The sequence below is a fragment of the Schistocerca cancellata genome, chromosome 2 (genome assembly GCF_023864275.1).
Source record: "Schistocerca cancellata isolate TAMUIC-IGC-003103 chromosome 2, iqSchCanc2.1, whole genome shotgun sequence".
Taxonomy (NCBI): Eukaryota; Metazoa; Arthropoda; class Insecta; order Orthoptera; family Acrididae; genus Schistocerca; species Schistocerca cancellata.
The window spans coordinates 1053557141-1053569587 of NC_064627.1; the positions used below are offsets into that span (position 1 = coordinate 1053557141).

Consider the following 12447-nt stretch of genomic DNA (forward strand, 5'->3'; position numbering starts at 1 on the left):
CGCATTATAGCTACTGGTTCGTAAACGTCAGCTGACAACAGTCGAGAGAAACGGGCACGCAACGAAATTACTACGAGCAGCGGCATAGAGGGAGAAGAGACGCTGGTCCACTGTTGGATTGCTGCCATAGAAATGTTACATGGCAATACGCAGAGCAATTCCCGCAAAGCAATGGGAGACTGTCTGTACCGAGGCCCGTTAGCTCAGTTGGTTAGAGCGTCGTGCTAATAGCGCGAAGGTCGTGGGTTCGATCCCCCCACGGGCCACTACGATTTTACTGTTTCAAAAAGGCAACGCCGATTTCCCCGTGGAAGTATGGTGACAAAGAAATCGTCACATTGTGTGGGAGCTGATAGGGGACCCGAACGCGACTTGTCGGGACGCGCTAAAACATTTCACTGGTCACAGCACGCTGAACACACAGTTTCTCGTCCGATCACCACAACTGCGCGACGTCGGGCGTTGTCAGTGCTTGGGCGGGTGACCGCCTGCGAACATAGGGCACTGTCGACAGTTTCAATTCGTATTTCTCTTTCCTCTTCGGTTTCGGAGCTGCAGCGCTATTCGGTCAAGGGCACTGGCGCCACGTTTTGCCTCTCGGTATGCCAAGTCGCGCCGTGCGGCCACAGTGAAATGAAGGAGCGTGTTGTAAAATTTTCAACAAAGAAAAAAAAAAAGAAATCTACTAGTAATAAAACTGAATTTGTCTGACAGAACATGTAAAATCAGACAATACATGATAACAGGCAGCAGGTATTTACTCGAGGCATAAGTAATGTTGTGCCCGCCTCGCCATACCTCTCTCAGTCGTTTCGCGTGCTTGTCCTTTTGATATAGGCCGATTGGAGAGCGTCAGCTCTCGCGTCAGCTGAGCAAAGTCGAGACAAGTCGAGACTCAAGGGGAATCGACGCACACGCTAGAGGGTGGCGTGCAGCGAGTAAGATGGGCAAAGAAACATTAATTTAAGGACGCGTGGCAAAAGTACTCATACGCAAAAGTAAAAGCCTGCAGCGGTGGCCGGGAATCGAACCCGGATCAACTGCTTGGAAAGCAACTATGCTGACCATTACACCACCACCGCACAGTTCCGTCGCGCGCCTCGCGAGCCGCGCTGTGTCTGCTTCCCGCCTGTCGGCGGCGCCTGAAGGTGGTCGTAGCTGTAGGCGCGTTACGGGGTAGGCGAGCTCATCCAGGCAGCGTCTCTAGGCACGTTTCGCGGCCTTTGGCAAGAGTCGTCGCGTGCGTGCGCCGCAAGAGTACTTAGACGATCATTTTTAAGCAGTGCAGTGCAGGATTCAGCGTCTGTAGCATTCTCTCGAGAGGATGCGACGGCGCTGGACGGCAGTCCCACTTTCCCCTCAGACGTCTGCCGCGGAAAGCACCAGGAAGCTGTGAACTAGCTGAGCATCGGTGGTTCAGTGGTAGAATGCTCGCCTGCCACGCGGGCGGCCCATGTTCGATTCCCGGCCGATGCATCGTTTTGTTTTTTCTCCGATAGTGGTGCTGCGTGTCTTTCGCACTCGAACTGCGTGAGCCATGAGAATGAACCGCGGGATTCCGTGTGGAAAGAAGCAATCATGCAGCGCGCACGACTGCTCGTTTGGACTCTTGCGTGCTATTGTACATACTGGCGTTGGCCTAACATCGCAAGTTGCCTGCCGCGCCGGGAATGCACGTGTAGCAACAGAAAAAATGAGCCAGGGAGTGCAGACTCTGTACCACTGGTATTCGGTACTTAGCAAGATTCCAGAAGGTGTGGCGTTCGCCAGCCTCGGTAGCGCAGTAGGCAGCGCGTAAGTCTCGTAATCTTAAGGTCGTGAGTTCGATCCTCACCCGGGGCATTTAATTTACTGTCGTTCACAGCTAAGTCGACGGCTCTGGGGTTGCGAAGGAGCGAAACACTTAGTAGTTTGTTATCCACAAGGCTTCAACGACTCAGCGTGAAAATGTTTACTTCCTGTTATTACTAGTTGCAGTTCTTTTGTAAAATTTTCAAGAAAAAAAGTACTAGTAATAAAACTGAATTTCGTATGATATAACATGTAAAGTCACACAATGTATGACCTGCTATATAATGACAGGCAGCAGGTCTTTACTTGCGAAATAAGTAAATAAATATTACTACTTACAGCTTTGCTTTTCCTCCTACCCCTGTAACAACGAGGCCAAAAGAAATGGACTGAGACTTTTGCCATGCGCGAGAAGATGCTCGCAAACAGGGAAAGTGCGACACGGAAAGCGAGTGGAGGGGGTGTAAACCCGGAGAACGATGTGCACGTCCGGTGTGGTCTAGTGGCTAGGATACCTGGCTTTCACCCAGGAGGCCCGGGTTCGATTCCCGGTACCGGAATGGAATTTTTTCGGAACAAATCACGACAAGTTTTGACCGTGCGAAATGCTGTTTCACGTCCTCCTCGCATTATAGCTACTGGTTCGTAAACGTCAGCTGACAACAGTCGAGAGAAACGGGCACGCAACGAAATTACTACGAGCAGCGGCATAGAGGGAGAAGAGACGCTGGTCCACTGTTGGATTGCTGCCATAGAAATGTTACATGGCAATACGCAGAGCAATTCCCGCAAAGCAATGGGAGACTGTCTGTACCGAGGCCCGTTAGCTCAGTTGGTTAGAGCGTCGTGCTAATAGCGCGAAGGTCGTGGGTTCGATCCCCCCACGGGCCACTACGATTTTACTGTTTCAAAAAGGCAACGCCGATTTCCCCGTGGAAGTATGGTGACAAAGAAATCGTCACATTGTGTGGGAGCTGATAGGGGACCCGAACGCGACTTGTCGGGACGCGCTAAAACATTTCACTGGTCACAGCACGCTGAACACACAGTTTCTCGTCCGATCACCACAACTGCGCGACGTCGGGCGTTGTCAGTGCTTGGGCGGGTGACCGCCTGCGAACATAGGGCACTGTCGACAGTTTCAATTCGTATTTCTCTTTCCTCTTCGGTTTCGGAGCTGCAGCGCTATTCGGTCAAGGGCACTGGCGCCACGTTTTGCCTCTCGGTATGCCAAGTCGCGCCGTGCGGCCACAGTGAAATGAAGGAGCGTGTTGTAAAATTTTCAACAAAGAAAAAAAAAAAGAAATCTACTAGTAATAAAACTGAATTTGTCTGACAGAACATGTAAAATCAGACAATACATGATAACAGGCAGCAGGTATTTACTCGAGGCATAAGTAATGTTGTGCCCGCCTCGCCATACCTCTCTCAGTCGTTTCGCGTGCTTGTCCTTTTGATATAGGCCGATTGGAGAGCGTCAGCTCTCGCGTCAGCTGAGCAAAGTCGAGACAAGTCGAGACTCAAGGGGAATCGACGCACACGCTAGAGGGTGGCGTGCAGCGAGTAAGATGGGCAAAGAAACATTAATTTAAGGACGCGTGGCAAAAGTACTCATACGCAAAAGTAAAAGCCTGCAGCGGTGGCCGGGAATCGAACCCGGATCAACTGCTTGGAAAGCAACTATGCTGACCATTACACCACCACCGCACAGTTCCGTCGCGCGCCTCGCGAGCCGCGCTGTGTCTGCTTCCCGCCTGTCGGCGGCGCCTGAAGGTGGTCGTAGCTGTAGGCGCGTTACGGGGTAGGCGAGCTCATCCAGGCAGCGTCTCTAGGCACGTTTCGCGGCCTTTGGCAAGAGTCGTCGCGTGCGTGCGCCGCAAGAGTACTTAGACGATCATTTTTAAGCAGTGCAGTGCAGGATTCAGCGTCTGTAGCATTCTCTCGAGAGGATGCGACGGCGCTGGACGGCAGTCCCACTTTCCCCTCAGACGTCTGCCGCGGAAAGCACCAGGAAGCTGTGAACTAGCTGAGCATCGGTGGTTCAGTGGTAGAATGCTCGCCTGCCACGCGGGCGGCCCATGTTCGATTCCCGGCCGATGCATCGTTTTGTTTTTTCTCCGATAGTGGTGCTGCGTGTCTTTCGCACTCGAACTGCGTGAGCCATGAGAATGAACCGCGGGATTCCGTGTGGAAAGAAGCAATCATGCAGCGCGCACGACTGCTCGTTTGGACTCTTGCGTGCTATTGTACATACTGGCGTTGGCCTAACATCGCAAGTTGCCTGCCGCGCCGGGAATGCACGTGTAGCAACAGAAAAAATGAGCCAGGGAGTGCAGACTCTGTACCACTGGTATTCGGTACTTAGCAAGATTCCAGAAGGTGTGGCGTTCGCCAGCCTCGGTAGCGCAGTAGGCAGCGCGTAAGTCTCGTAATCTTAAGGTCGTGAGTTCGATCCTCACCCGGGGCATTTAATTTACTGTCGTTCACAGCTAAGTCGACGGCTCTGGGGTTGCGAAGGAGCGAAACACTTAGTAGTTTGTTATCCACAAGGCTTCAACGACTCAGCGTGAAAATGTTTACTTCCTGTTATTACTAGTTGCAGTTCTTTTGTAAAATTTTCAAGAAAAAAAGTACTAGTAATAAAACTGAATTTCGTATGATATAACATGTAAAGTCACACAATGTATGACCTGCTATATAATGACAGGCAGCAGGTCTTTACTTGCGAAATAAGTAAATAAATATTACTACTTACAGCTTTGCTTTTCCTCCTACCCCTGTAACAACGAGGCCAAAAGAAATGGACTGAGACTTTTGCCATGCGCGAGAAGATGCTCGCAAACAGGGAAAGTGCGACACGGAAAGCGAGTGGAGGGGGTGTAAACCCGGAGAACGATGTGCACGTCCGGTGTGGTCTAGTGGCTAGGATACCTGGCTTTCACCCAGGAGGCCCGGGTTCGATTCCCGGTACCGGAATGGAATTTTTTCGGAACAAATCACGACAAGTTTTGACCGTGCGAAATGCTGTTTCACGTCCTCCTCGCATTATAGCTACTGGTTCGTAAACGTCAGCTGACAACAGTCGAGAGAAACGGGCACGCAACGAAATTACTACGAGCAGCGGCATAGAGGGAGAAGAGACGCTGGTCCACTGTTGGATTGCTGCCATAGAAATGTTACATGGCAATACGCAGAGCAATTCCCGCAAAGCAATGGGAGACTGTCTGTACCGAGGCCCGTTAGCTCAGTTGGTTCAGTCAGCCGGCAGCGGCCGTGGCGGTCGGACGCAGGTTGTTTACGCTCTCGCCTGTGGCGGTCGCGTGCTGTTTGGTGAGTGTGCGCTTTGCTGCGTTGTTGTAGTGTGGAGTGATGAATTGCAATCGATTATAATGGATCAACTTATACGGAAAGACACATTGAAATTGAGTTTTGACCCGAACTATGCACGCCCCAAGTCCTTTGAAGTTGAGTTATTTATTAGAGACGTTATGAAAATCACTATTGATGATATGGTTGGCATTCACCTTTCTATCGTCAGCAGTACGGTCTACCTAAAATTGTTGCGACCCGAGAAATGCGAGCAGGTTATTCAATCTTGTGGAGGAGTTTTAAAGTTCAACCATTCTGACGGTAATGTAGGTGAAGTCCGAGTTTCGCTTGCCGGTCTTGGAGTGAGAACTGTTCGAATATTTGAATTACCCTTTGAAATATCCGCTGACCAAATTAATGCCAAATTGAGGGAATATGGAACGGTCATCAGTAATACGGCAGAAAAGTGGTCGAATATGCACATTTTCCCGGTGTTAAACGGTGTCCGGCAGGTGAAGATTGATATGTTGAAGCACATTCCGTCCTACATCACTGTGTGTGGCTACAGAGCAATAGTGATTTATGATGGGCAGCCGAGAACCTGTGCGGGATGTGGTTCCACCGAACATATCCGTGCTCAATGTGTCCAACGGCGCGTAACGCAAATACCGGCCGGTGAGCGTGAGCAGCAGGGCCCGACGTCTACGTTGCCTATATCGTACGTCGCCGCCGCCCGGGCCAACGTTACCTCGGAACCTAGTTTCGATGTTTCGCTAGAGAGTTTGCGCGAAGTGCAGGAAGGCGTCACGCCGATGGATACGAATGACGTTCCAACTGTTCCTTCTTCACACACCTCGAAGGGGGGCGATACTCACTCGGAGCAGGGGCAGCAACCGGGCACCGAAAGTCTTCCGGCGGGCGTCCCGGTTCGAGAAGACAAGTCCGACGTGGACCGGGTGGAGTCGAACGAGCTGGCTGGCCACCAGCCCCCGCGGTCCCCCAAATCACAGAAGAAACGCCGGCTAGCACATCAAGGGGCAGAAGCAAAGGCGCCGATTTTGCGTGAAAAAGCGAACCACGTACGACAGAAACTGACTGAAGTGACTGAACCACCGTCGTCGGCATCCAGCAAAACGACAAAAAAATCCCGGACGGACGAATCGGACACTGATCACGGACGATTACCTTCAGGAGACCCTGCGATAACAGATACCATGGATCCGAACCCTGTGTCTGACGTATCCAAGCTATCGGATTGCGGTATGCAACCGGACAGGTTCGTGTGTAATTGGTCGGATGACGTGGAAGAGGGCGGTCGGGAAGACGATTTCGAAAAGGATCGGCGACATATAGATAGTCCGTTATCGGAAGCTCAGGCTGATGTGTCCCACCAGCAACAAACGGCTACCGCCGGCGTCGGCGCAGTGGCTGATGACGTAGACTTCTTTTAGTCGATGTTCGCCATTAACATCCATACTCGGCTTATTGTCACCTAGATCTCTGTTCTCATGCCGTCCTTGCAAGCTTACCGAATTGCGACATTGAACATCAATAAGATCAGTAGCCCACTAAACTTAAAAACTCTTCAAGATTTTCTCTATGCCGCCGATATTGATCTCATCATGCTGCAGGAAGTGACCAATATTAACCTTGACCGTATTACGGGCTACAATGCCGTCGTCAATCCTGGCCATGGCACTGATCCAGGGACCGCGATCATGGCTAAGGAAGGGATAGTGATGTCACATATCGAGCGCCTGGCGTCTGGCAGAGGTATAGCGATCACTATCAATACTACTAGGTTTATCAATCTCTACGCCCCATCTGGCTCTGGGAGACGGCGACAGAGAGCAGAGTTTTTTAAAGATGACATTGTGCCACTTTTTACACCACCTTCAGAACAACTTATATTCGCTGGTGACTTTAACTGTGTCCTCAGTCCCAAAGACCAGACGCCGAACTTCAATCCGTCCGCCGAGCTTCGCACTCTCATTGAAGAGTTGAATTTAATAGATACGTGGGAGCTTAAACACGGTGACAGGCCCGGATTCACTTTCGTTACTGGCCACTCAGCTAGCCGCATCGATAGAATCTACGCATTATCAAATATGAGGGAACATGTTTTGCAGGCAGAGCTATGGCCGACTGTCTTTACAGATCATGTGGCATATATATGTACCGTCAATTTAGCCCAACAAGGGACGTACAGGGCAAGGGGACCCTGGAAACTAAATGTAGCGTGTTTACCAGAACCAGGGTGTCACACAGTCTTCCGCAATACGTGGGCAGAATGCGAACGAAAGTTCCCCGCGTACGATTCTACCATTACGTGGTGGGTAAAATGTGCGAAACCCGCCTTAACAAAAGCGATGAAGAATTATTCCCGAGATCGATGTGCCTGGCAGAAGCAAACCCTGGAATTTTATTTTCAGTGTTTAAGGGATTTATATCGAGAAGATGCAACAGTAATAGCAAATCGTATGCATATTAAAAGAATACAGGCTACGATTCTAACCCTCAAACGGAAGCAATTGGAAGGCTGTACAGTCAGGACACGTCTGCAAAACGCTGTACAGGACGAAACGACATCAATGTATCATGTTATTCGCGAACAGAAAAGGGGACGCAGAAAGATATTGACAGAACTGCACACTGCAGATGGTCGACTCTTACACCGACAGCGCGACATACGAGACGAGATTTGCAACCATTTTACAGCACAGTTCACGGAACACCCAGTGGATATGGCGGCGCAGCAAGCCCTTCTGGCACGCCGTTTTGCGACGTTGAGCACGGCAGAAGCAGACGACCTCGCTGCAGTCATAACTGAAGATGAAATAGAGGAAGCCATTCGAGGGAGCCCACAGAATAAATCGCCTGGCCCCGACGGCTTACCGGCTGAGTTTTATCGAACCTTTCGTCACCATTTAGTTCCAAAGCTGACCTTGGTCTGTAATGATATCTTAAATGCTGGAAGTGATATCTTAAGGGAATTCTGTGAGGGCATAGTGGTATTGGTACCCAAAACCCCAGCGGGAAAGACAGTCGAAAATCTCCGGCCGCTTACATTACTTAATGCCGATTATAAGATATTCGCGCGGGTCATGATGCAGCGATACAGTACGGTACTTAGTACTGTCACGGGGGCCTACCAGACGAGCGTTGGGAACACTAGAAACATACAGCAGACGTTAAGTGCATATAGAGATATCATAGCTACAGCCGCCGCTTGCGACATGCGATGCGCTCTCGTCTCGTTAGATTTTGAGAAAGCATTCGATAAAATCAGTCACTCATATCTTCTGCGCGCGATGGCAGCAATGAATTTTCCACGGAAAGTTATTGACACTGTTACACTCCTGCTGCGAAACGGTACGTCCAAGATCTGTCTCAACGGACAACTCAGTAAACCTATTAACATCGCTCGGTCAGTACGACAAGGTTGCCCGATGTCAATGGCTTTGTTTGCAGTTGCTCTTGAACCCTTACTGTTCTCCCTGGCGCAAGACCTTCCGGGAATACGCATACATGGCCAGAAGATCGTATGCCAGGCATTTGCGGATGACGTCGGTTTCGTGGTGACGAAAGATGAAGATTTGGAACGCGCGTTTCAGCTGATATCCACTTATGCAGCCGCATCAGGAGCGAAAGTCAACTGTAACAAGTCTGGCATTATGGAACTTGGTAGAGGACTCGAACTTGGCAATAGCCAATCACTAAAAAGAATGACAACATTTAAATGTCTCGGCATTGAATACACGCGCACCATCCGCTGCACGTCTGCTCTTAATTACCGAAAATTATTGGCACAAATTCGGGCCGGCATACGGCAACATCATTTGCGAAATCTCAACGCCATACAAAGAGTGCTTTTAGTCAACACTTATATTGTTTCTAAAGTGAATTATGTCGCACAAATCCTACCAATACCAAAGGTCATAGCACAACGAATGCTTGCAGCGCTCGGACACTTTGTCAGTAGGGGACAAATTTTCAAAGTCCCATTTGCAACCTTGACGCTCCCCTTGGGGAAGGGCGGCCTAAATCTGACTGATGTTTACCACAAAGCGAAAGCATTATATATCAGCAACATGTATAAACAATGGCAACGATCACCAAATTCCTTAACGGCCCACCTTCTCAATGAAATTGCACCTGCCAGCATGACGCCTCCGGTAAACGTAAGTCACATCCCGACTGCGTTTTGCCACTTTAGTACTTTTTTCCTCGAATACAGCTATATTCAAAGCAACCTACCTGAAAATGCTCTTTACAGGGTCAAAGCACTTTACAGCTGCCTGACGGACAGTAAGCCGCGCAACAGAATAGAAGTGAAGTATAGAGACTGCAACTGGGCCAAGATCTGGGAAAACATTCATGACGCACACTTACCATCGCAGGTGCGGTCTACATGGTACATGGCGGTCAATAGGATCATACCGACAAATTCCAAACTACACATGATCCACTTGGCAGACGCTCCGAATTGCGTTCACTGTACTCTACTCGATACCATCGAACATCGCTTTCTATGCGACAGTGTGCAGGACATTTGGCTTCTCTTTGCACGGAAGCTCTCAAGTATGCTGCGTACTGCACCTAGGATGATTACTCCAGCTGGACTCCTCACTCCTGATGCAGTTCCATACCCCCCGGCAAAACGACGAGCAGTCAATTGGCTTCAAGGTCAGACGGTGTATTATATATTATCGGCGCCAGAAAAAAATAAAGAAGACTATTGGCTATACCTAATAACTCAACACCAGAAACTTCAACGAATGGACAAATATAGAGAAAAGTATGCTTTCTTTCTCCTCCGAACGTTGACGTAGAGAGATATTCCTCCAGGGCGACGTCGCATTTCGAAACCTCTGATGGATGGCCCTTTCACGACTATGATAGTCGCAATTAGGATTCGGATGTCGGCGATCGAACGGCCACGAATATGCAACGGACCACCCCGACAGTGGTGCTGCTTTGGGGGATGCTGCCTCTCATGTCGAGAGCACTGCGAGGCTGTTCTACGAGATCCCCGTCGAATTTTGCAGATCTAATATACAAATTATAAATTATTCTTTTCTTGTTTATTCAATTAGTAAGATTCGTTGCTTGGAAAGAAGACGTATTTATGTTGTGTTTCACCTTCTCCTGTCATAGGAAGAGAAGAGTTGTTCCTTCTTGCTGTGGAAGACTCCAGCATCACCACGTTTATTTTCATACATTCAGTCTCCCATGGAAAGTGATAAGTTTTCTTACAGTCCTGCAGAAGATTTCATTTGCTTTATTTTCCACATCACATATAGTGGCATACCCAAATCACCACATGGATACTGAAGAGAATCCATTTGTTTCACGATAAATTTTTTATTTCAACGAAGATTTTTGCCAATGGCGGAGAAGCCGAGCCGATGAAGGCACTTTTGGCGAGCGTGAGGACGGGCTAGAAGGGGTGGATGGAGGCCCGAAAACAGAGAAAAACAAAAAAAAAAAAAAAAAAAAAAAAAAAAAAAAAAAAAAAATAAAAAAAAAAAAAAAAAAAGTTGGTTAGAGCGTCGTGCTAATAGCGCGAAGGTCGTGGGTTCGATCCCCCCACGGGCCACTACGATTTTACTGTTTCAAAAAGGCAACGCCGATTTCCCCGTGGAAGTATGGTGACAAAGAAATCGTCACATTGTGTGGGAGCTGATAGGGGACCCGAACGCGACTTGTCGGGACGCGCTAAAACATTTCACTGGTCACAGCACGCTGAACACACAGTTTCTCGTCCGATCACCACAACTGCGCGACGTCGGGCGTTGTCAGTGCTTGGGCGGGTGACCGCCTGCGAACATAGGGCACTGTCGACAGTTTCAATTCGTATTTCTCTTTCCTCTTCGGTTTCGGAGCTGCAGCGCTATTCGGTCAAGGGCACTGGCGCCACGTTTTGCCTCTCGGTATGCCAAGTCGCGCCGTGCGGCCACAGTGAAATGAAGGAGCGTGTTGTAAAATTTTCAACAAAGAAAAAAAAAAAGAAATCTACTAGTAATAAAACTGAATTTGTCTGACAGAACATGTAAAATCAGACAATACATGATAACAGGCAGCAGGTATTTACTCGAGGCATAAGTAATGTTGTGCCCGCCTCGCCATACCTCTCTCAGTCGTTTCGCGTGCTTGTCCTTTTGATATAGGCCGATTGGAGAGCGTCAGCTCTCGCGTCAGCTGAGCAAAGTCGAGACAAGTCGAGACTCAAGGGGAATCGACGCACACGCTAGAGGGTGGCGTGCAGCGAGTAAGATGGGCAAAGAAACATTAATTTAAGGACGCGTGGCAAAAGTACTCATACGCAAAAGTAAAAGCCTGCAGCGGTGGCCGGGAATCGAACCCGGATCAACTGCTTGGAAAGCAACTATGCTGACCATTACACCACCACCGCACAGTTCCGTCGCGCGCCTCGCGAGCCGCGCTGTGTCTGCTTCCCGCCTGTCGGCGGCGCCTGAAGGTGGTCGTAGCTGTAGGCGCGTTACGGGGTAGGCGAGCTCATCCAGGCAGCGTCTCTAGGCACGTTTCGCGGCCTTTGGCAAGAGTCGTCGCGTGCGTGCGCCGCAAGAGTACTTAGACGATCATTTTTAAGCAGTGCAGTGCAGGATTCAGCGTCTGTAGCATTCTCTCGAGAGGATGCGACGGCGCTGGACGGCAGTCCCACTTTCCCCTCAGACGTCTGCCGCGGAAAGCACCAGGAAGCTGTGAACTAGCTGAGCATCGGTGGTTCAGTGGTAGAATGCTCGCCTGCCACGCGGGCGGCCCATGTTCGATTCCCGGCCGATGCATCGTTTTGTTTTTTCTCCGATAGTGGTGCTGCGTGTCTTTCGCACTCGAACTGCGTGAGCCATGAGAATGAACCGCGGGATTCCGTGTGGAAAGAAGCAATCATGCAGCGCGCACGACTGCTCGTTTGGACTCTTGCGTGCTATTGTACATACTGGCGTTGGCCTAACATCGCAAGTTGCCTGCCGCGCCGGGAATGCACGTGTAGCAACAGAAAAAATGAGCCAGGGAGTGCAGACTCTGTACCACTGGTATTCGGTACTTAGCAAGATTCCAGAAGGTGTGGCGTTCGCCAGCCTCGGTAGCGCAGTAGGCAGCGCGTAAGTCTCGTAATCTTAAGGTCGTGAGTTCGATCCTCACCCGGGGCATTTAATTTACTGTCGTTCACAGCTAAGTCGACGGCTCTGGGGTTGCGAAGGAGCGAAACACTTAGTAGTTTGTTATCCACAAGGCTTCAACGACTCAGCGTGAAAATGTTTACTTCCTGTTATTACTAGTTGCAGTTCTTTTGTAAAATTTTCAAGAAAAAAAGTACTAGTA

General features: G+C 49.7%; 13 non-coding genes across 13 annotated transcripts; 10 read left to right on the forward strand and 3 right to left on the reverse strand.

Annotated features, from left to right (window-relative positions):
• Nucleotides 1–192: 192 nt before the first annotated feature.
• On the forward strand, nt 193–266 carry Trnai-aau (transfer RNA isoleucine (anticodon AAU)). The gene has a single exon. It is a non-coding gene; the product is annotated as a tRNA-Ile (tRNA).
• Nucleotides 267–1010: 744 nt separating this feature from the next.
• Nucleotides 1011–1082, reverse strand: Trnag-ucc (transfer RNA glycine (anticodon UCC)). Its single transcript has one exon. It is a non-coding gene; the product is annotated as a tRNA-Gly (tRNA).
• Nucleotides 1083–1405: 323 nt separating this feature from the next.
• On the forward strand, nt 1406–1476 carry Trnag-gcc (transfer RNA glycine (anticodon GCC)). Its single transcript has one exon. It is a non-coding gene; the product is annotated as a tRNA-Gly (tRNA).
• A 293-nt stretch (nt 1477–1769) lies between these two features.
• Trnat-cgu (transfer RNA threonine (anticodon CGU)) lies at nt 1770–1842 on the forward strand. Its single transcript has one exon. It is a non-coding gene; the product is annotated as a tRNA-Thr (tRNA).
• A 437-nt stretch (nt 1843–2279) lies between these two features.
• Nucleotides 2280–2351, forward strand: Trnae-uuc (transfer RNA glutamic acid (anticodon UUC)). Its single transcript has one exon. It is a non-coding gene; the product is annotated as a tRNA-Glu (tRNA).
• A 257-nt stretch (nt 2352–2608) lies between these two features.
• Trnai-aau (transfer RNA isoleucine (anticodon AAU)) lies at nt 2609–2682 on the forward strand. The gene has a single exon. It is a non-coding gene; the product is annotated as a tRNA-Ile (tRNA).
• Nucleotides 2683–3426: 744 nt separating this feature from the next.
• Trnag-ucc (transfer RNA glycine (anticodon UCC)) lies at nt 3427–3498 on the reverse strand. The gene has a single exon. It is a non-coding gene; the product is annotated as a tRNA-Gly (tRNA).
• Nucleotides 3499–3821: 323 nt separating this feature from the next.
• Nucleotides 3822–3892, forward strand: Trnag-gcc (transfer RNA glycine (anticodon GCC)). Its single transcript has one exon. It is a non-coding gene; the product is annotated as a tRNA-Gly (tRNA).
• A 293-nt stretch (nt 3893–4185) lies between these two features.
• Trnat-cgu (transfer RNA threonine (anticodon CGU)) lies at nt 4186–4258 on the forward strand. The gene has a single exon. It is a non-coding gene; the product is annotated as a tRNA-Thr (tRNA).
• A 437-nt stretch (nt 4259–4695) lies between these two features.
• Nucleotides 4696–4767, forward strand: Trnae-uuc (transfer RNA glutamic acid (anticodon UUC)). The gene has a single exon. It is a non-coding gene; the product is annotated as a tRNA-Glu (tRNA).
• Nucleotides 4768–11443: 6676 nt separating this feature from the next.
• Trnag-ucc (transfer RNA glycine (anticodon UCC)) lies at nt 11444–11515 on the reverse strand. The gene has a single exon. It is a non-coding gene; the product is annotated as a tRNA-Gly (tRNA).
• A 323-nt stretch (nt 11516–11838) lies between these two features.
• Trnag-gcc (transfer RNA glycine (anticodon GCC)) lies at nt 11839–11909 on the forward strand. The gene has a single exon. It is a non-coding gene; the product is annotated as a tRNA-Gly (tRNA).
• A 293-nt stretch (nt 11910–12202) lies between these two features.
• Trnat-cgu (transfer RNA threonine (anticodon CGU)) lies at nt 12203–12275 on the forward strand. Its single transcript has one exon. It is a non-coding gene; the product is annotated as a tRNA-Thr (tRNA).
• The last annotated feature ends 172 nt before the right edge of the window (nt 12276–12447 follow it).